Source organism: Trachypithecus francoisi, unplaced genomic scaffold (genome assembly GCF_009764315.1).
Source record: "Trachypithecus francoisi isolate TF-2019V2 unplaced genomic scaffold, Tfra_2.0 Lachesis_group21, whole genome shotgun sequence".
NCBI lineage: Eukaryota > Metazoa > Chordata > Mammalia > Primates > Cercopithecidae > Trachypithecus > Trachypithecus francoisi.
Window position 1 is genome coordinate 51,185,379 of NW_022681467.1, and position 20,801 is coordinate 51,206,179.

The window sequence follows — 20,801 nt, forward strand, 5'->3', positions numbered from 1 at the left end:
AGTGGTGCTGAGGAATAGAGTCATCTGTGGGGAAAATGACAGTAATGAACTGCTTGTAATGCTATGAAAACTCAATGAATTTGATGAAACACAGATTGCAAAACTGTTTCCTGGACGACCATTGGACACACTCATTTACGCTGAAATGTGCTCTCTCCCGGATACAAGTCTGACAGGAAAACCACTGCTGCTTCTGCTGCCAATTTGTTAAGCATCGTGACAAGAGGAGTGACCAAGAAGATGGAAAAAGCCCTATCCACATAGTGCCCCTCTGATCGGCAGGGTTGCTGGCAGAGAGCGGTCTAACTGTGCTGGAACGTTTTTTAGAAGGGGCAAGGTCAGCATAATAAGAAGTCATCTTGGGCCTGGGGAACACATTTGTAAAAATTTTTGTTACATCTTTGTGTTTCCAGCAACAACATTATTTGTATTAGATTAAGTAGTGTATAGTTTGTTAGTTTATTTATTTTTTTATTTATAGAGAAAGGGTCTCACTTTGTTGCTCAGGCTGGACTCTTGAGCTCAAGCAATCCTCCTACTTCAGCCTCCCAAAGTGCTGGGATTACAGGCATGAGTCACTGCTCCCGGCCCAAGGCAGTTGATTTAATGTGGATAGAAATATGTCAGTGTAGTAGTGACAGAGTATTCACATGTATAAGGTTTGAAGCCTTATAGAGAGAACACAGAATGGGATGGGATAAGAAAGCCTTATAGTTCAGGATGGTGTGCACCAAGTGTAGTTCTAGGACCCATATTAGTATGTCAGCTCTTCATTACTGTTCATGAGAAACATATGGAAATAGAAAGTAAGCATTTAGAAATGTTCATAGCAATTTGACAATTCTGTGGAATCTAATACTAAATAAATGGAGGTTGTGTGGTTTGTGCCTTTTAAAATTTTTATTTTTCTAGCAAATAATTTTTATTATACTTTACAAAAGTATTGTTCTGTGATGGATTGAGATTTTAACAAAAATGATCTTCCACCATAAACAGTTTGAAAAGCGATGCACTGGGATTGTAGAGGCAGTTTTCACCTGCTTGTTTTACAAGATACCTTACTTTAGGCAAATTATTAACCTACCTACATTTTGAATTTGTCAGTATTTGATAACTATCAGATTATATCACTATTATTAAATAACTATATACACCATGGAACACTCACATAATCTGCTGAGAAATGACCAAAATATTTAGCTGACCCACTCCTACTCTTTCAAAAAGCATACGAGCTGAATGGTCAGTTAAGTTCAGTGTCTTGGAAGAATTAGTAGATTACATAACACACAGACTTGCTTCGTTCCTGTGTTTGGTTCATGCAACAAATATCTATTGAGCACCTGCCTTGCTCCAGACATGATTTCAGCTGCAAAGCTTGCACAAGTTAACTAGAATCGCAAGGATTCTTGCCCATGTGGAGTTTGTATATCTAACAAGGGCTACAGTCAATACAGAATGGATATAACACATGAGTAAACTGTACAGTATATTTTGGATTGAAAAGTGCTATGAAAAAAGCATAGCAGGGAAAGTAAAGAGGGCATATTTTAAATGGTCAGGTTGAGCTTCAGGATTTTTTTTTTAATGTTATTTTAGCCAAGACGTAAAAGAGGTTAAGTTAGTCATGTATATATGTGGAGAAGAAATATTCCAAGTAGAGATAACAGTCAGTGCAAAAGCCCTGCACTGGCAAGTATGTAGTATATTTGAGAAGCAACAGAGAGGTCAGAATGACTAAAAGAGAGAACAAGAGAAAAGAGAGCAGATGAGGACAAAGGCATTTAGAGTCCAAGTTGGCTATTGAAGGAGTCGCTTTTTCTCTCTCAGTCTGATGGGGCCATTGCAAGTTTGAACAGAGGACTGACATGGCTTTACTTATATGTTAAAAGATTATAAAGCTATTACTGTAATCCAGGTAAAAAGATGCTGACAGCTCCAAAGAGCGTTGGTGATGGAGATGGTGAGATGCTGGGTCAGATGCTGGGTATATTTATAAGGCATAATCAACAGGGTTTTTTTTGACAGATGGGGTAGAAGGTGTGGATTGAGAGAGAGAAAGATAAATCAAGGAAACTTTCAAGGTTCTAGGCCTGAGCAACTGGAACAGTGCAATCATTTAGGATGCACCAAGCTGTGGGTAGAGCAGATTATGCAGAGGTGTCGGTAGATCACGAGTTTTGTTTGGGATGTGTTAAGTCTCATTTGTCTATTTAGATATCCAAGTGTCTCCAGATGTCAAGCAAGCAGTTGAAGTACAGAGTTTGCAGGTGGTAATAAATTTGGGAGTTGTTGGAAATGACTAGAATTTAAAGCTGTGAAATCGAATGAGATTATGAAGGGAACAAGTATAGATAAAGAAAAGGACTAGAGACTCAGATCTGAGGCACTTGGACATCAGGAGGTTACGGTGAAGAGGAGGAACTGGGAAAGGAGAATCAGACGGAGTGACCAGTGGGACAAGGCAGATTATAGAGTGTGGGGATTCCGAAGACAAGTGAAGAAAGGGTTTCGGGGAGGAAATACTAATCAGCTGTGTCAAATACAGCTGGTAGGTCTTGTAAGATGAGGACTGAAAACTGACCTTTGGATTTATAAATATGAAGTTGTTGATGACCGTGAACAGATGTAATGGTTTGTGAAATGATAAAGACAAAAGTCATATGGAAGTAGGTTTAAAAGAGAATGGCCACAGATAAATCGGAGACAGTGAGTAAAAACAAATATCTTAAGGAGTTTAGAGTACAAGGGGGCAAATACATGGGGGCAATCATTGATGCCAGCAGTAGGGTCAAAAGAGATATTTTATACAAATGTGTAAGAGAGTTTATTCTAGGGAAAATGTCAAGTAAGTAACAGTACAAGTCAAACAGAGGTGAGATAGACACAGAGGTGATGTTCACATGAACAAATTTTGGAGACTAAGTAATGCAGCTGTTAGAAGTGGACATAGTCACAACACAGAACACCTTTAAAGCAAAACAGAAATCTCTGTATGAATTGCTTGTCTGATTTCAAGGGCTACACTTTCCTAATTCTGTAAGTGGTGCTTACCAGGAAAATTGCACAGGCATTTGTTTGCAAATGCAAACTCTTTTGTAATCATCGTTGAGCAATTTATACGATCACACATTTCTTCAAACGATAATTAATACTGACGCTTAAATACCAAATTGATAGGCTTTCTTTCTCTCTCACTTGCAAGCTATTCACATTCTAGCTGTAATTAAGAAGCAGGAGAGAGCTCTTTAAGGTAATGGGTGCTAGACAATTTTCTGTAGTCTCTACTGCCTTCAGTTTCATGTCGATGTATTAGGTAGGAGTAAAAGCAACAATTATCATTTTTTGTATATATATGTATAACATATACAAATGGTGTATATAATATATTTCAATATCATAATAGTTACTTGTAAAACATATTATCATCTAAGAGGCACAATACAAAAGAAAAATTTTGATCACTCATGTCACAGTGCGTTACAGAAGTTCCTGGTCAATGGATAGTTTCCCTTGGTCATTCGGGGGTCCAGGTTCCTTCTTTGTTGTGGCTGTGCCTTCTTTTGGGGTTTTGGAGAAAGCAGATCTTCTTCTTGTCTGCCACAACACATATTTCACTTCTACTCATATTTCATTGGTAACAACTGGTCACAAGGCACCTCTCAGATGCAAGAAGGCCTGGAGAATGCAGTCCATATTCAGTCAGTTCAGACTCTTCCAACATAATTCTATGCTATGAAAGAAAATCCTGCCTTTTTTTTTTTTTTTTTTTTGAGATAGAGTCTCACTGTGTCACCCAGGCTGGAGTGCAGTGGCGCGATCTCAGCTCATTGCAACCACCACCTCCCAGGTTCAAGCGATTCTCCTGCCTCAGCCTCCTGAGTAGCTGGGATTACAGGTGAGTGCCATCATACCAGGCTAATTTTTATATTTTTAGTAGAGACGGGGTTTCACCATGTTGGCCAGGCTGGTCTCAAGCTCCTGACCTTAGGTGATTCACCTGCCCCGGCCTCCCAAAGTGCTGGGATTACAGGCGTGTAAGCCCCCAAAGTGACCAATCCTGCCACTTTGATGGCCAACCAGCTATCTGCTACAAGGAATGAGTTTTTCAAGGACAAAAACAATCAAATCACTATCTGATTTTTTTTGCCTAGATGATATTGAAAGAGTTTGCAGTTCTTCTATATAAACGAAAGCAAAGGGAAGAGATATAAAAATGTTCTAACATAACTTAATCCTTGATAAATTAGAACCCTCAGAGTAGCAATGAAAGTTAGAAATGTTTGTTTTATTTTGTTTTTACAGAATTTATCAGCCTAGAAATCTAAAAATGAAGCATGAATCCTGTCATAACCTACACCCCACAACCAGCATCATTTATATATGTAGAGCCCATGGCATTTATTGCTTTCTTATTTATAAGATCCTATTAGTAACTAGTGGCAGTGATAAAGACCAGTCGACATTAATGCCATTCAAAATAATAATAACAGGAAAAAGAATGTCTTGAAGAGCAGCTAAAATCAAACTTGGATTGGAGGCTCGGAAAACAATCAGTCCTCATCATAGTTGTAGTCATATAAAACATCAAGTAAGTTGTCTTCATTTTGACAGTTTAATCACATCATATACTCTTCATATAGGGATATTCCTTTGAATTACTTTGTGGCTCTCTGTTTATATAAATATATTATTAGTTTATGTTTATATATTTAGCTTATACAAATATATATCTCTCTCTATATTATCTACATAAGTACATGTATATTTATATATCGTATATAGCAAATAATATATAGTATATTTAGACATCATTACATTTGTGGTCTTCACTTTTGTGTGTGGGGGGGGACTTTTCTTTATTTAAAGGCATAGCTTCTCAATAAAGATGCACACATGAGTCATAGTATTAGAAGCTCAAGAATCAGTCTTCACCGAATAACAAACTCAATCCTTGTACCTCAGATGTCCCATTGCCCTTTCTTTGACTTACACATTTTGGGGTCTACAAAAATTGCCATAGTGAAAGTTCAAAGTAACTAGCAAGTTAAAAAGGAAAATAAATCTTGATTTTTTATGACCTTTGGCGAGAGATATGTGAAACGTAGTAACCAGGTAGGTCATTTTTCATGGGCCTTTTTCTTCCAGAAAATTGTCATTCTTAAAACGTACATTTGAAAACAACCCTAGCTGTTTTAAATAATGCCAAAATAAATAGGGGAGTTCAGATATCTCTGTAAGATACTGATTTTATCTGCTTTCAATATATATCCAAAAGTAGGATTGCTGAATCATAAGTGGCAGTTCTATTTTTAATTTTTCGAGCGGCCTCCATACTGTTGTTCATAATGGCTATACCAATAGATACAATTTTTAACTGTCAACTGCACCTCAATAAACCTGGGGAAAAAATAATCTGTATGTCAGCATCAGTTCAATATTGAAAAGCCATTTTATTCTTGAGAAACATCATGACAGTACACATATTGGAAAAAGAAAGAATAAGTCTATTTCTTTATCACGGCATTGAGCAGAATGCAAAAATTATGCTTGGTAAAGGCGGTTAACTGAACCATACAACTTTAAAAATATTTCGACCTCAAAATGTCATTAATTGCAAATGAGTTGCGAATGTTCCATTTACAACTCAAAGGAGTATTGGACAAATGTTCAGTAAATGTTTGATCTTAATGATTATTTTATATTTCTTCAGTTTGGCCCTCCAGATCTCCTTTCCAACTTTCTCAACACAATTTATCATCCCAGGAGTGGGGCCTGGAGTCAATAGGCTCCTTTAACCTTTGGCTCCAGGTTGCCTTTGACCAATGAGAGCCCCAGCAGGAGATCTGAGGGGAGGAGGTGAAGGGACAGGCTTGACTTCAGCTGGAGCTGCCCTGCAGTACTGCCTCAGGCTGGGTGGACCCTGCACTAAAGATCACAGGACCTCTCAAGGCTACACTCACCCTATCCAGGAACCACTCCTTTCCCTTGATTCCTAAAACCTGGAGGCAGTAACAGCTTTGCTGTGATTAGCCAGGGTAATGCCATCTTCCCCGGGATTTCTTTGTACCCTGCCCACACCTTTCCAAGCACTCTCATATTGAGAGTGCCAGCTATCTCTTCAAGCTAGGACTCTGACTGATTCAAAGATAAAAATATATAGGAAATGACACCTATTACTATAAAATTTCATACAGTTTGGTATAGGAATAAAACATGTATGCAAATAAATATAACACATGTTTAAAAAAGCACTAGGGGCCATTTGAAAACAATTAAAATGCTATGGAGTTTTAAAGACAGAGTAATTACCTCTTTTGGGCAATCAGAAAAGATTTCATGGAAGACACAAAAATGGGACCTGGAAAGATGGCCAGTATTTCAGTAAGGAAAGGTGCATCCAGGTAGAAGAAATAGGGCGAACAAGGGAACATTGAGAAAAAATGGCATGGCTTATTTGGGGAATTGTGATTAAATTGTATTGGAAAATGAAATACATGATTAGAAACAATAGAAATAATAGCAAACAATAAGTAAGTGAGGGGCAAGTTGAATTCAAATGTTGGAGTAGTTAGAAATTTGGTAGACATTTAAAAATCAGCGGTGGGTTTATAATTGTATCTTACTGTGTGTAAAACTATCAAATATATAAGCATTTGGGAACAAAGTCCGAACTTTAGAAAACTTAAAAGGGAGACCCTTATGTAGAATTGTTAGAGCCTGAGCTAGGGTAATAACAAGGATAATAAAGAAGAGGAGATGACTGAGAAGGGTACTGAAAGAGTTATGACTCTGTGGGACTCAGAGCCAGTCGTATGGAGGCATGACTTAGAAGAATGTGTAAAGGATGATTCCAGATGGCAGAAGGGAAGGATGGAAGTTCCATTAATGGTCATTTGAAAGTCATTAGAAGGAACAATTTGTGAGAAGAAGATGAGTTCAGTTTTGATAAAAACAAATGTAATATCTGCCAGCCTGACATTAAGATGAACTTGAGCAGCAGATGATCACAAATATAGAGGTCGTGCCCAACAGAGAGGATAGAGCCAGAAGGCAGGTTTGGAAAAAAGACAAAAAGAGGAGATCACTGAACTACAGGCAGGAAATGAAACTTGGATTAATGCTCATATGTAGGAAGACAAAGAAATAAAAACATTAAGAGTCATTAACATACAGTTAAGTATGTTAATGTGTAGAAAATATTTAGCACGGTGCCTTGTTAAGCATAAATGCTTAATAATATATAGGCGATTATTAAAGCTACTATTGAGTTAAGGGGAATGTTAGGACAATGAAGTGTAGAATCAAGAAGATTTAAATAAGGATGCATGTTGCCGCAGTTTCAAATGCTCTAATTTTGAGATGCTAGAGATAGATATTTGGAATATATCTAGGAAGACAGAAAAAGATGGGAAAAATAGATAAAAAGCATAATCTCCTCTCTGGTTTTCCCTACATACTCTTGCTTTCTGAGGTCAGTATTTATCTTTTGTATCCCTTCCGACGACTGTGGAAAGCTTAGTGACTCCTCTGCAATATCATTAAAATGTGTGTTGTTTATATTGGTTAAGAGCATAAGCCATGGAGTCAGAATGCATGGGTTTGAATCCTGGCTTCATACTTTGGACAAATTGCTTAAGCTTTATGTTTCTAGATGTTTTCATCTATAAAATAGGGTCCTGAGATAACCTACCTATCTCTGTTATATAAATGAGGTTGATACTTTAAAGGTAACTTCCATAGCTAACTAATCAATGTTAGCTAATGTTGTATTTACTATGGTTGGCTCCCAGTTAATTACATATTTCTGCAGCTGTTAACTACCCTTTCTGCAACTGTTAACCCCCTTTCCAGCCACACTGCATGCACTGGGTGTTACAGTTGTTGTAGCAGAAATAGTAGGTAAACTGAGCAGGATACCAACACAGAACAGGCATCAGCACACATTCAAATCATAGGTATCTTTGACCTCAGGTTTTTGGGCCACCTTGGCTGTAAGAAATTTCTGAGCGCTATCCATATCACTCAGGACTTCTCCCAGTAATGAAATCACCTTCCAAGTCTGTGTTATTCTCTATGTTTTGGGCGAAGAGACCTGAAGTATAGAGAGGTTATAGAAACTAAGTTTAAAAAATAAATTAATGAAATAGAAAGTTGGCAATTAACATAAGAACCAAACTTAGTTCTAAAATATAAAAACCTACAATGTTCCACGCATTTCAAAAGTATGTTGGGACAGTATTAAAATATCATCCACCAATACTAAAAATGATTTGCCACAGTTTGAAAAATGCATAAACAACTGACAAGTCTCTTCACCATGCCCCTATTATGTAAACCTGAAATTGTATTGTTTAAGTGAAAAATTGGAGCATAATATAGAACAGGCAGCAAGTAGCTTCCCTGATCTTCTGGCTACCATTGTGGTTTATTTGTATGTATGGTTTTATATAAATATGGAATGTGAATGCTTTTAAGAGTTAAATAGCCACAAACTTCACCATCCTCTATTGCTTTGCTTACGCAATCAGTCTGATTCACATGTTTTTTCGTTTGGTTGCTCTTGTTTCTTTGTCTTTTATACCTGCCAGGACTTGTGACCATTTGAGGTTGTAACCTAGTAGATGCCAAAGATGAGACACACTTTGATTGATCGTCTTTACTGGATTTCATATACACACATTATTCGGGGGAACTGACTATCTCCAATTCAGGCCTAGACAACTAATTTATTCAAAGAACATTAAATAATTAGTCTGAGTTGTTTTATAGACAATATGCTGTCAGTGATGTTTTGTTCCCCTGTATTTCTAGTATCAGAAATATTGTCATTTTTATTTACAGGCGTAGAACCCAACTGGTACGCCTCCAGGGAAAAAAGCATAAAAGCCTTTTGTTGTGTAGCCCACTGGGGAATCTGGAGTTTCAACAACCTCAATTGCTCATTTATCCCTATTTTTGTCAAAGGCATATTTTCATAAACATTCCCATACTAAATCTTGGAGGAACAGAATATTAACTAGTTTTCTTCTTTCTAATCACTGGCTCATTTAACATGAAAAAGTAAATGACACCCTAGCTTATTTCATTTATGTTTTTATATTGCTTTTTTACTGAACTCTAAAAGAAAAAAGGCCTTAGGTATCATACTATGCAAGTGTGAGTGATTAGCAGGATGCAAATACTCAGTTAATCACCCAGGAACACCATTTCGGGGTCTGCATGGCCTTCTTTATAGTGGCAATAAAGACTGAGGGATGTGTGGGCATTAATTTTTCACATAAAATGTTAATGAGATGCACAACTCATTACTATTCTTTCATTCTCAGATTTTAAAAGATAGTCTTTGCCATAGTTCTATTTACCCTAAGAAGGATTTCTTAAAGTAGAATCCTAAAGTCTTCCTAGCAGCTGTTTTCATGTTTATGATAGATATTTAATAGGCGGCCAAGAAAACAACATAAAACAACTTAGCTCGGAAATACAATAATTTACAAGTATACAGAGCGCGGCAGTTTACAAAGCATTTTTGAGTGTATTATCTCATTTGGGTTCCCTGGCAGACAGACTCTGAGATGGAGATTAGCATGCAGGAAACTTACTGCCATGTACTCTTGGAAAGAAGAGTAAGAAAACTGGACTGGGCAGAAGGAGAGGAGAGGCTCTAATACAGACACCACGACGGCCTCAGCCAACACCGCGGGGAACCCTGAAGGTTGTCATGAGTTGGCGTGAGGTGGCTTTTATATTTCTCTGTGGACCAGTGATTGTATATGGACTAACCCAAGAAGGAGAAATGACCTTGGGTGAAGCAAATCGTTTTACGTGAGGCAATTCCAACAGCCCTTAAATACAAATTTAGGTATTTCCGTCTCTCCTCCCCGGCATATGTTTACATAAGCAAATGGCAAGAGATCCCCCTGGAGAAATCATTACCATGTGGCATCGTAGCGTCCTTCCTTCTGGGAACCTGGCCTCTTCTTCAGTCAAAGGAATTTTGATCTGAATGTTGACTTTGTTGCAGAAATTGGGAAAAGGATTGTGACATTTTATTTGGGCAACTTCCCTCAGCCTCCTGACCTTCTACGCTAGATTTGTTTTGATTGTACACTGTAGGGGTATGGTGGTTGACTGCCCGTAGGGACAAGTTCCATTAATCCTTCCTCTATGAATCCTCTCTTTCTTTCTTCCATAACTTCTCTGGGTGAATCTGTGAAATTGATCTCTCTATGATGCATGTCTGTTGATGTCTTTGCTCATTTTTCAAAGTTTTCGGTTTTACCTTTAATTCTAAATTCCTAGGGGTCAACCCTGTGTCTGTACAGGTTGCTGTCAGTCCATAATAGGGCACAGGTTGTGCTCACCACCTTGAGTCAGTAAGGTTTCCGTTCCTTACAATTAATTTAAGTTTCAGAAGGTTTTCGACTCTTCCCTCGTTTGACTTTCTACTGGGTCCATTCACACCTGTTATGCAAATCTGTACACCCTCAAGGCTAAACAGGAGTGTGTAACAGGCTTGGTCTCTCTTGACTCTAGTACGCATGTGTGTAGCCTCAACCTAGGGTATGCTGTTCTAACCGTGCACCCTTAGGCTAACGTATCAACTGGGCCTCCCCACTTGACCAACTCCAAAATAATCAGTTCTACCAATAAGGCTGCTGAGTGTGGCCAAGTCCACTGGTCTAAATCAAGTGATCCCCTTTGACTAGGACAGAGAAGCTTCCAGTTCTCATGACCCGTAACACCACGGCAAAGCCTTCATTCCTACCAAGCTGGGGTCAAATGGGAGCAAGGCCGCCCAGCATGCCACAGATTCCCTCTTTTCTTATCCAGAGTTCAGCAGATTTCCCGAGTGAACACTTCTCAGATTGTTGTATGGTGTTGGTAATTTCCATAGCCCTTTAATGGTTGATTATGTTTATGTATTCATCTCTATAGTGGCACTTTGGGGAGAGGAGTCATGGATCTCCTGGCTTGGCCATGATCCAGCTTTTGGAGATTTCATTTAGAATCTGTGATATTTTCCATATTCTTCCTAAAAGGGTAAGTTAGAGCCAGTTTTGGTACCTTAAGAACTAAGCGCTCTGCTTGTTTTGTGAATCTACATGTCATCCATGCACTTGCTTTACTAGTTGCATAATAGTACAAAACATTTTATATGAAAAACTTTCGCTTTCTTTTATTTTAAATCTCTCTTGTTTTCTTGTAAAGGTCATTTCTTAACTAAATAAGTCAGAATAAACCTAAAGGACACTCTACAGTGCGATAAAGTATCTGCTTCCTTTTGTTCACATGCATTGCTGACTTGGAGCTCTATTTCTGTCTGAGCACTCTTGCAATATGACAGTGTTCAGCTTGGCAAAAGACCCTAAGCTTGAGCATGGGAAAGCAGACACCAATTCTAGGCCAAATGTAATATTTAAGACCTATTTGGAAAGCTAATTTATGAGAATGCTTACTGCTGGAAGCAAGAACATTGTTAGAAACTTCTCAGTAATTACCTTTACTGAAAAGGGAATAGAAATCATTCTGAAAATCAACCCAGAAAGATGGCATATCAACTTCCTGAACCGTCAGAAGCAGAGTTTAGAGGTTGATTTGGGCTTTACAAGGGCTCCAGCTGTGATGCAGGCAGCTGCCTGATAGCAGAAGAATGTGGGCCACTTGCACATCACATCAGAGCTCCAGTGATCCATCAGTTGTGTTGGGAACAGCTGGGAAGCAGGATGGACTTGCAGTGGATTTAAACATCAATGACCTTTTAGCAAGTCCATTTACCAGGACATTCAAAAAGCAAATGGGAAGGATCTAAAATAGTTTTGTGTGAGTCTCTTGTTTTCTTTTATCAAATCAAGTCAATTCCGTATATAGCCATGATGTAAAATGTGAATCAGACCCCCATGTCCTTGAAAGCCACCAGAAGTTCATTTGCTTTGAAAGGAAGGTCAACATGTTTAGAAAAATATACTTATTTTAGATAGTTACAGTGAAAAGGTGAGTAGTTCTGCTCTGAAGCTAAACAAGATTCTTCCTCTGAATAATAATCACCAAGAGGTCGGAACCTTTTCTGACTGCTTTTTAATGATCCATTTGACAGGGCTCTTCAAAGAAACCTCTCTCAGCAACTTGGGGTTCACTGTCCTCCTAGTCTCCAGAAAAGTGGTTCTATATGGTCCCCATGCTCCAACACACTTCCAATCTTGGAAGTAAAACTAGCTTTTGTTGGCACATTCGTATTCGAAAACTTGATAAATAGACCTGAGGATGGGGAAAATCATAATAAAAATAAACAAATACCTCTTATTATGATCTTCTTTATCTTTTCTCCTAGATGTTAACTTTTTTCTCTATATTCATAGTATCAGAAGATTGAATTTTAGCCCCCAAGCACCCCCAGATATGCTGACAAATAAATCATATTCTCTGTGAGTATTGTTGCAAGAATGAACTGGAACTGAAAGGCACAGTTGATTTTGACTCCTGTTGGGGTATGTGTGTGTGTGTGTGTGTATGTGTGTGTGTAGAGGAATGGTTAAGTTCTAGTCAGTAGATAAGAGAAATTTCTTGTATAATCACATTTACCCTTGGAAATTTATTTTAGAATATCCAGCACATCGAGTTTTTCCTCCAGTATTGGAACAATTTCTATTTCTTTCATTGAACACTAGAAGTAGATGACTTGTGTTTACAAATAAAAACAAACAAGCTAAACAATTTATCTTTAAACATTAGAATCAACATATATTTAAATATTAGAACATTAGAAACATCAAATGAATACCATGACAGGAATCAAAGATTGAGTCCAGAGTAGAGAAAAGATTCGTGTCTCTCTTCTGCTCACTTCAAGGCAGCAAGTGGCAAAAGGGCCAGGAAGATTTCAATTAGCCCTTTATCTTATTTTAATTATATTTTAAAATTAGCTGCTAAGCACACATAGATGAAGTGCATTGGTATAAACGTATATTTTTGATATATGTGATACATCTATACTAAGAACACACACATATGAACATACCACACTTTGGAAAACTAGTGATACATGTTATTTTCCACATTCTTCTAAAGTTATTTTTTCCCCGTGTGCTAGGTTAGAAGTGGGGCTGATGGAAACGTCTCCAGAATTTTCCTCTATTAAACATTCAACTCTGATATTCTCTATTAAAATAATGTCAGTACTTGTGAGCTAAGGAAATGTGACCAGGAGTCCCTTAGTTAGGCTCAGTAACCCATCCCTTGAGTTATCTTGATTATGGAAATGATTTATTTTTCACAAGACTTGTAATTTCACACAAAAAATAGGAAGGGGGGAAATTACAAAACAAACACGGACTGTTCAGGAATACTTTCAGATTGCAAACGAAAAGCTGTAATAGACAAGTCATCAACTACTCAGCTTTGTTGGGAATACAATTGATCTTGTCAGGGCTAAAAACCCATCTGCCGTTGAGAGGAAGATAATTTAAAAATTCCCTAATTAGCGTTCCATTTAATCTTCCACTGTCATGGTAAATGCTTTGATTAAAGTAAGTAACACTCATGAGTCACTACAAACCTATTTGAATGTCCATAAACTGATGTAATTTCCCCACCCTTCATATCTCAACCAGTATTGTCCTTCCTGGCCCCTGCAATATAGCAGGGATGGATTTCCAACAAAACAAATAAAGGACTGATTTTCACAAGATCTGAACCCTGAGGAGCAGATTGTCAACCTTTCTTCTCTGCTGAGGACAAGGACAAGATCACAGACCGTTTTTAAAACTTCCATGTTTCCAGGGTCTCCCTGTAAAGACCACGATCCTTTCTCTAGGGGTTCACACAGTGTATTCTACTCAAAACGCACGGCGGAGTTTAAAAATATGCCTATTCCTGAGTTCAACTCTTAGATTTTAATTTTGCAATTGGTGGTAGAGTTCAGGTATTTGAATTTTTATCATCCTTTACAGGGATTCTGAAGCAAAATTACTACTTTTCCACTTTATCTGTGATCTCCTACTTACTTTATTACTACTAACAATTGTTGGTAGAGTTTGATCTACCCACGCTTGGAACCCAGCTGTCTCCGTTAGAAAGCTCTTTAAATGAACAAAGGCCCTCAAATGTTACCTTCTACTTGCTTTCCTACTTAGGGTTTTAGTTCCTTATTCTTTGATTCGTTTATTCAAAGAGTCTTTCTTGAACACTTACAATGTGCAAAGCATAGTTTTAAGTATTGATATGATTTGCCTGTATCCCCACCCAAATCTCATCTTGAAGTATAGTTCCCATAATCCCCACACGTCATGGGAGGAACTTGGTGGGAGGTGATTAAATCATGGGGGCGGTTACCCTCATGCTGTTCTTGTGATAGCGAGTGAGTTCTTTTGAGATCTGATGGTTTTATAAGGCACTTTCCCCACTTTGGCTCAGCATTTCTCCTTCCTGCCATCATGTGAAGATGGATGTGTTTGCTTTCCCTTTAGCCATAATTATAAGTTTCCTGAGGCCTTCCTAGCCCTGCAGAACTGTAAGTCAATTAAACCTCTTTCCTTTATACATTACCCAGTCTCAGGCAGTTCTTTATAGCAGCGTGAGAATGGATTACTGTAAGTATCAAAGATTTAGCAGTGGAAAAAAAAATTAATACTATAAGGGAGCTTGCATTCTAGAGAAAAGAAAAGGAAGGAAGAATTACTCGAGTATTTGCAATCCCAATTGTAATGAGCAGGGGCCAGGAATAAGGCGTAGGGAGGTAGTATTTTTATTTAACTGGGTTGATTGGGAAGTTCTTGCTGACAAGTTGCTGGTTTGAACAAGCCTGCCCTGTAGTAAACTGGGCATCACACCTGTTTCCTCACACCTCACATTCCCTGCCAGGAAAGAAGGGCAACCCTGGAGAAAGAATGGCTAAGGAGACAGAGAGAACTGGGTTCAGGTCACACCTTGCCTCAGATCCCGAATCCAGCCATGCTTCTACTTTTTAGTAAGGTGAGAGATTAGTAAGACATTTAGTAAGGCAAGCTATTAAATCTACTTCTGTGTTTTTTAATAAAGTAAAACATTAAATTCTTTCTAAGTAAAGAGTATATTGGGTTTGCCCTTTGCCACCAGAAATTCTAATACATATGCTAATTACATGTATTTATTTTACTCGAATCTATTTTATTACATAATATGATAAAAATTATAAAAAATACAAAAATGCAAAGATAAAAAAGTAAATCTTAGTATATCGTTATAATGATTTTGCCAAGTATTCTATAATGTGGCTTACTTATTGAACCAAGCTCTATTCTTATATATTTAAATAGTTTATCATTGTTGGTAATGAGTACCAACAAAATTGTAAGAAATATTTTGAAACAAATTCTTTCCCATCTATTATTACTTTCTTAGGATCTATTTCTCAAAGTGGAATTATAGGCTCAAAGGGCATATACATATTTGTGGCTTTTGAAATACAAGTGCCAATTTGCCCTTAATTGTACCATTTTGACCACCCATAAGAGTAGCCAAAAATGTTTATTTCTTTATATATTTACCAACACCAAAAAATAGAAAATCAGTTTTAATATTTCTTTTATAAAATCAGGAACATCATTGTTTATTTCATATTTATTTTTATTCCTAGGAGATTTAAACTTTTTACTATACTAAAATTTAAAATTTTTTTTTTGTAATTGCCGGTTTCTTGGTTCTAATCCCATTAAAATTTTTGAATGTCTACATTTTTTATTAATTTTTAATAATGTTTTATATATTAAATATATTCCTTCACTAATAATAATAATTCAAGTTATAGGCATTTTTATTTATTGAGCCCAGCACAATGGGAAGCCTTTTATATACCATTTAATTTTGCTACTCTAATATTATAGACTATTATTATGCTTTTCTTTTGGTTTTATACTATGTAAGATATTCACTTAACAAAAATGAGCTTACATCTTAGATGAATCTACTCAAAAAAGATCACATAGAAAGTAAACAACAGAGATGGAATTTAAATTCAGGTCTACTTCAGGCCAAACCTATATTTAAGCATATTGGCAAGCTGCTTTTGATTATTATTTCCTCTTTCCTGACATTCAGGGGTCAACAAGCTACAGCCAATTTTGTAAATAAAGTTTTATTGGAACATAGCCACACTCATTCATTGATGCTTTTACACTGCAAGCTCAGACTTGATTAGTCATACAGAGGCCATATGGCTTGAGGAGCCCTAAAATATTTACTATCAGGACCTTTATAGAAAATGCTTGCTGATCTTTGCAGTTTCTTCCACCCTTTGCAAATTAGGTAAATGCTGGGTCTCCTGGATCTATCCTTCATCTTAACCATATCTTATTTTCCCCTCAAAATTTCTAGCTAGAATTAAATAAACTATTATATTTTTCTTTTAGCTATAAACTGTGCAAGAATATGATTCATTGGCTTTCCTGACATTTTATCCAAAAACTGACATTTTTTTATTCCCCAAACACCCTATTCTCACTCCCTCTTGTGTCTTATCATCCTGTCTTATTTTAATAGCACAGCATCTTCTTGGATGTAACTAAGAATAATATTTAACTTTTTAAAGATGTTATTTTGAATGAGATCCATTTTGCTTGTGAAGGCTGTTTCTGTCTTGGGCTAGGTGTTGATGTTTAGAAATGCAGGTCTAGGTTTATCATTTATGGAAGCCATTGTGGAGTTCTCTCAACAAATTCTCCTCTGTGTCTTCACAGCCATGCCAATTCAGTGTGCTTCTGAGCTGAATAGAGCTATAGTCTTTCATTTGATCATAATGGAATTTATTCTGACAAATCGTTGTTAGTGTTTGTAGCATGAAGTTGGGCCCTTCCTAACTGTGAAGGTAGGTAGATAAAGTTCTGTTCTATGTTTCTTTTTTCCTTTTTTGTATTCAATAGGAATAAATGTGTAGGATTGTTTTTAGCAAAGAAAAAAATATGGAAGAACTGATTGTTTTTCATAATCTATAGGGTTTTAGATGAAACTCAACTAGAACTTATTAGAAAGACTCATTTACCAACTAAGCTAAAGGAAGCAGACTTCAAAACTGAAATGTGATATGTAAGTCAATAATAATAAAGTACTCATTAGACACTGTCCTGGTGGGGTCATATTGCAAAAATCCATGCCAATCTTGTATCGCATTTTAAAAGGGATGTTAACAAGCCTGTTTACATAAAAAATAAAGAATAGTCTAGAAATAATATCACATTATTGAAGATTATCTTTAAATTTTATAGTGGCTTTCAGAGAGAAGAATAAATGTTATGAGTGGCTCTGATTAACAGGAAAAAATGGTGATGGAAAGTTATAGGGAGGCATAATATGACTTAATAAAGGAAGAAATTCCTTCTGGCAACTAGAGATTTCCAAAAACTGAATCGGTCACCTTCTCAAAAATGTTAGATAATTTTAGCTAAAAACTTAATTTTGAGATTTGAATCACCAACTGTGTGACCTAGGTAAAATTATTAAATTTATCTGAGTCATTGTTTCTTTATTTTATTTGGACACACTATCACCCAGGCTGGAGTGCAGTGGTGCGATCTCAGCTCACTGCAACCTCTGGCTACTGGGTTCAAGTGATACTCATGCCTCAGCCTCTCGAGTAGCTGGGACTACAGATGTAAGCCACTGCGCCAGGTCTTGGTTCTTTACTTTCTAAGTGGTAACAGTAGTATTCATAACACAATAGTGTTATGAAGATAAAATTATATTGCAATGGAATACTCAAGTATTTATTGAGTGTGCACTGGTTTAAGACCATTATATTACAATGATCTTAAACCACTGCACACTCAATAAATACTCACCCTCAATAAATGCAGTTATGCTGCTCGTAATGTGAAGTGATGAGCTCCCTGCTTCCCAGGGGTAATTCAGGTAGAGTCTAGATGTTCTCCTGCCTAAAACAGTGTATAAGGAATTCCAGTATGAGAAACATAAGTCAGAGCATTCTTCCAGGATTGGAGCACTTGCTCTGGTTGTTCTCTGTTCATGGAATGTTTTGATTTATGTGCACTACAGAAGAGCTAGTGTAGAGATTCTAAAATAGAAATAAGCTTAGAGAGTTCCAAGAATAGAAAGAGGACCAATGTGATAAAGCAGAGGAAAAATGGGTCTGAGACCCACCTGTATCCATTTATCCTTTTCTTCTGAGCACATGCAGAGATTACATCCCTGTGTTCCTTTGTAGTTAGAGACATATGACTTTGCTGTCCATGCAAATAACAATAAAATGTGTTCTTCCTCACTGGAGCAATAAAGAGCCTTTCGTGGTTCTTGAGTCTCTCTCTTTTCCTGTAGGAGTGAATGGGATAGGTTTCACATTGAGATGTGAAAACAGCTATCTGGGAGTCTCCCAGGTGGAAAACAGCTATCTGGGAGTCTCCCATCCAAGAATGAAAACGATATGAACTGGAAACAAACTTCTCTGTTAAACTGCTGAGATGGTAGAGCTGTTTTTAAAAGTAGAACAGTCTAAATTATCCTGACTAAAGCAGGGAATGACTAGTAATGGAGGATAAGGTTAGACATGCAGTCAAGTCCCAGTAATACTGCATTTCATAAGCCAGAATAAAGAGAGAACTTGTGACCAATGTAATGAACAGCCCCCGGACAGCAGATGAGACACGTGACCTCTCAGCTATTGACTCATAATGCTACCAGAACTTTTAAATTTCCAAATCCCAATCTCTCAAAATTTGCATGACCTGCTGAGATATTAGCTCTTTACCCTCCATCAGTGATGCAATATGCTGTTCTTCTTAAATTATGACACGAGAAAGTCAACTAATTTTTTATGCATTTGACAGCAAAACAAGAAAAAAAAAAACACAGACAAATATGTCCTCTAAGGATGTATTTCTATATAATCACCTTTAAAATCCTTTTTTTCTCTGCTATACGCATTTTTTTTTTTTTTTTTTTTTTTTGAGACGGAGTCTCGCTCTGTCACCTGGGCTGGAGTGCAGTGGCCGGATCTCAGCTCACTGCAAGCTCTGCCTCCCGCATTTACGCCATTCTCCTGCCTCAGCCTCCCGAGTAGCTGGGACTACAGGCGCCCGCCACCTCGCCCGGCTAGTTTTATATATTTTTTTGGTAGAGACGGGGTTTCACCGTGTTAGCCAGGATGGTCTCGAACTCCTGACCTCGTGATCTGCCCGTCTCGGCCTCCCAAAGTGCTGGGATTACAGGCTTGAGCCACCGCGCCCGGCCCCCATTCTTTATCTTTGTTTTGTTTTCTGGTTTTTTCAAATAATTAAGCAAAAGGTAGTTGTCAAATAGCGATAATTAATTTATAAATATTTGTGGTAATTTATTTCTATCTTTGCATTCCCTTTTCATGAAGAAAAGATTGCTAAGTTTTAACTAAATACACACCTGTCTAGGTCCTAGATCTGAGTTATAATTAATATTTTAAAAGGAAATAAGCCAAGTAACGTATTTGGTTTTTTTTTTCTTTTTTTTGGCCAAGAATCAAATTAGATTTTATGTTGTGTATAGAAGTCAGTGAATGCATGACTACCTGCTCAACATTAGTTTGTAAATGACCTTGTTATGATGATATCATTGCCTAACCTTTACTAAGAATTTAGTATAATGTATACCAGGTAGACTTATAAGCAACTTATATACACTATCCCATTTAATCCTCACAACAACATTATGAAGTGGATGTTGTTGTTATGCCATTGTTTAAAGGAGGAAACTAAAGAGAAGTTTAATGTCACACAGATAATGAGTGTAGTGGAGGTGAGACAGAATCAAGGCAATTTAACCAAGGATGCCACACTGTTGATTATTATGAAAACTGCAAAGTCTCAGGATACAAAATCAATGTGCAAAAATCACAAGCACTCTTATACACCAGTAACAGACAAACAGAGAACCAAATCATGAATGAACTCCTATTCACAATAGCTTCAAAGAGAATAAAGTACCTAGGAATCCAACTTACAAGGGATCTAAAGGACCTCTTCAAGGAGAACTACAAACCACTCCTCAGCGAAATAAAAGAGGACACAAACACATGGAAGAACACACCATGCTCACGGATAGGAAGAATCAATATCGTGAAAATGGCCATACTGCCCAAGGTAATTTATAGATTCAATGCCATCCCCATTAAGCTACCAATGACTTTCTTCACAGAATTGGAAAAAACTGCTTTAAAGTTCATATGGAACCAAAAAAGACCCCGCATTGCCAAGACAATCATAAGCCAAAAGAACAAAGCTGGAGGCATCAAGCTACCTGACTTCAAACTATACTACAAGGCTACAGTAACCAAAACAGCATGGTACTGGTACCAAAACAGAGATATAGACCAATGGAACAGAACAGAGCCCTCAGAAATAATACCACACATCTATAGCTCTCTGATCTTTGACAAACCTACAAAAACAAGAAATGGGGAAAGGATTCCTTATTTAATAAATGGTGCTAGGAAAACTGGCTAGCCATAAGTAGAAAGCTGAAACTGGATCCTTTCCTTACTCCTTATACAAAAATTAATTCAAGATGGATTAGAGGCTTAAATGTTAGACCTAAAACCATAAAAACCCTAGAAGAAAACCTAGGTAATACCATTCGGGACATAGGCATGGGCAAGGACTTCATGTCTAAAACACCAAAAGCAAAGGCAACAAAAGCCAAAATTGACAAATGGGATCTAATTAAACTAAAGAGCTTCTACACAGCAAAAGAAACTACCATCAGAGTGAACAGGCGACTTACAGAATGAGAGAAAATTTTTGCAATCTACTTATCTGACAAAGGGCTAATACCCAGAACCTACAAAG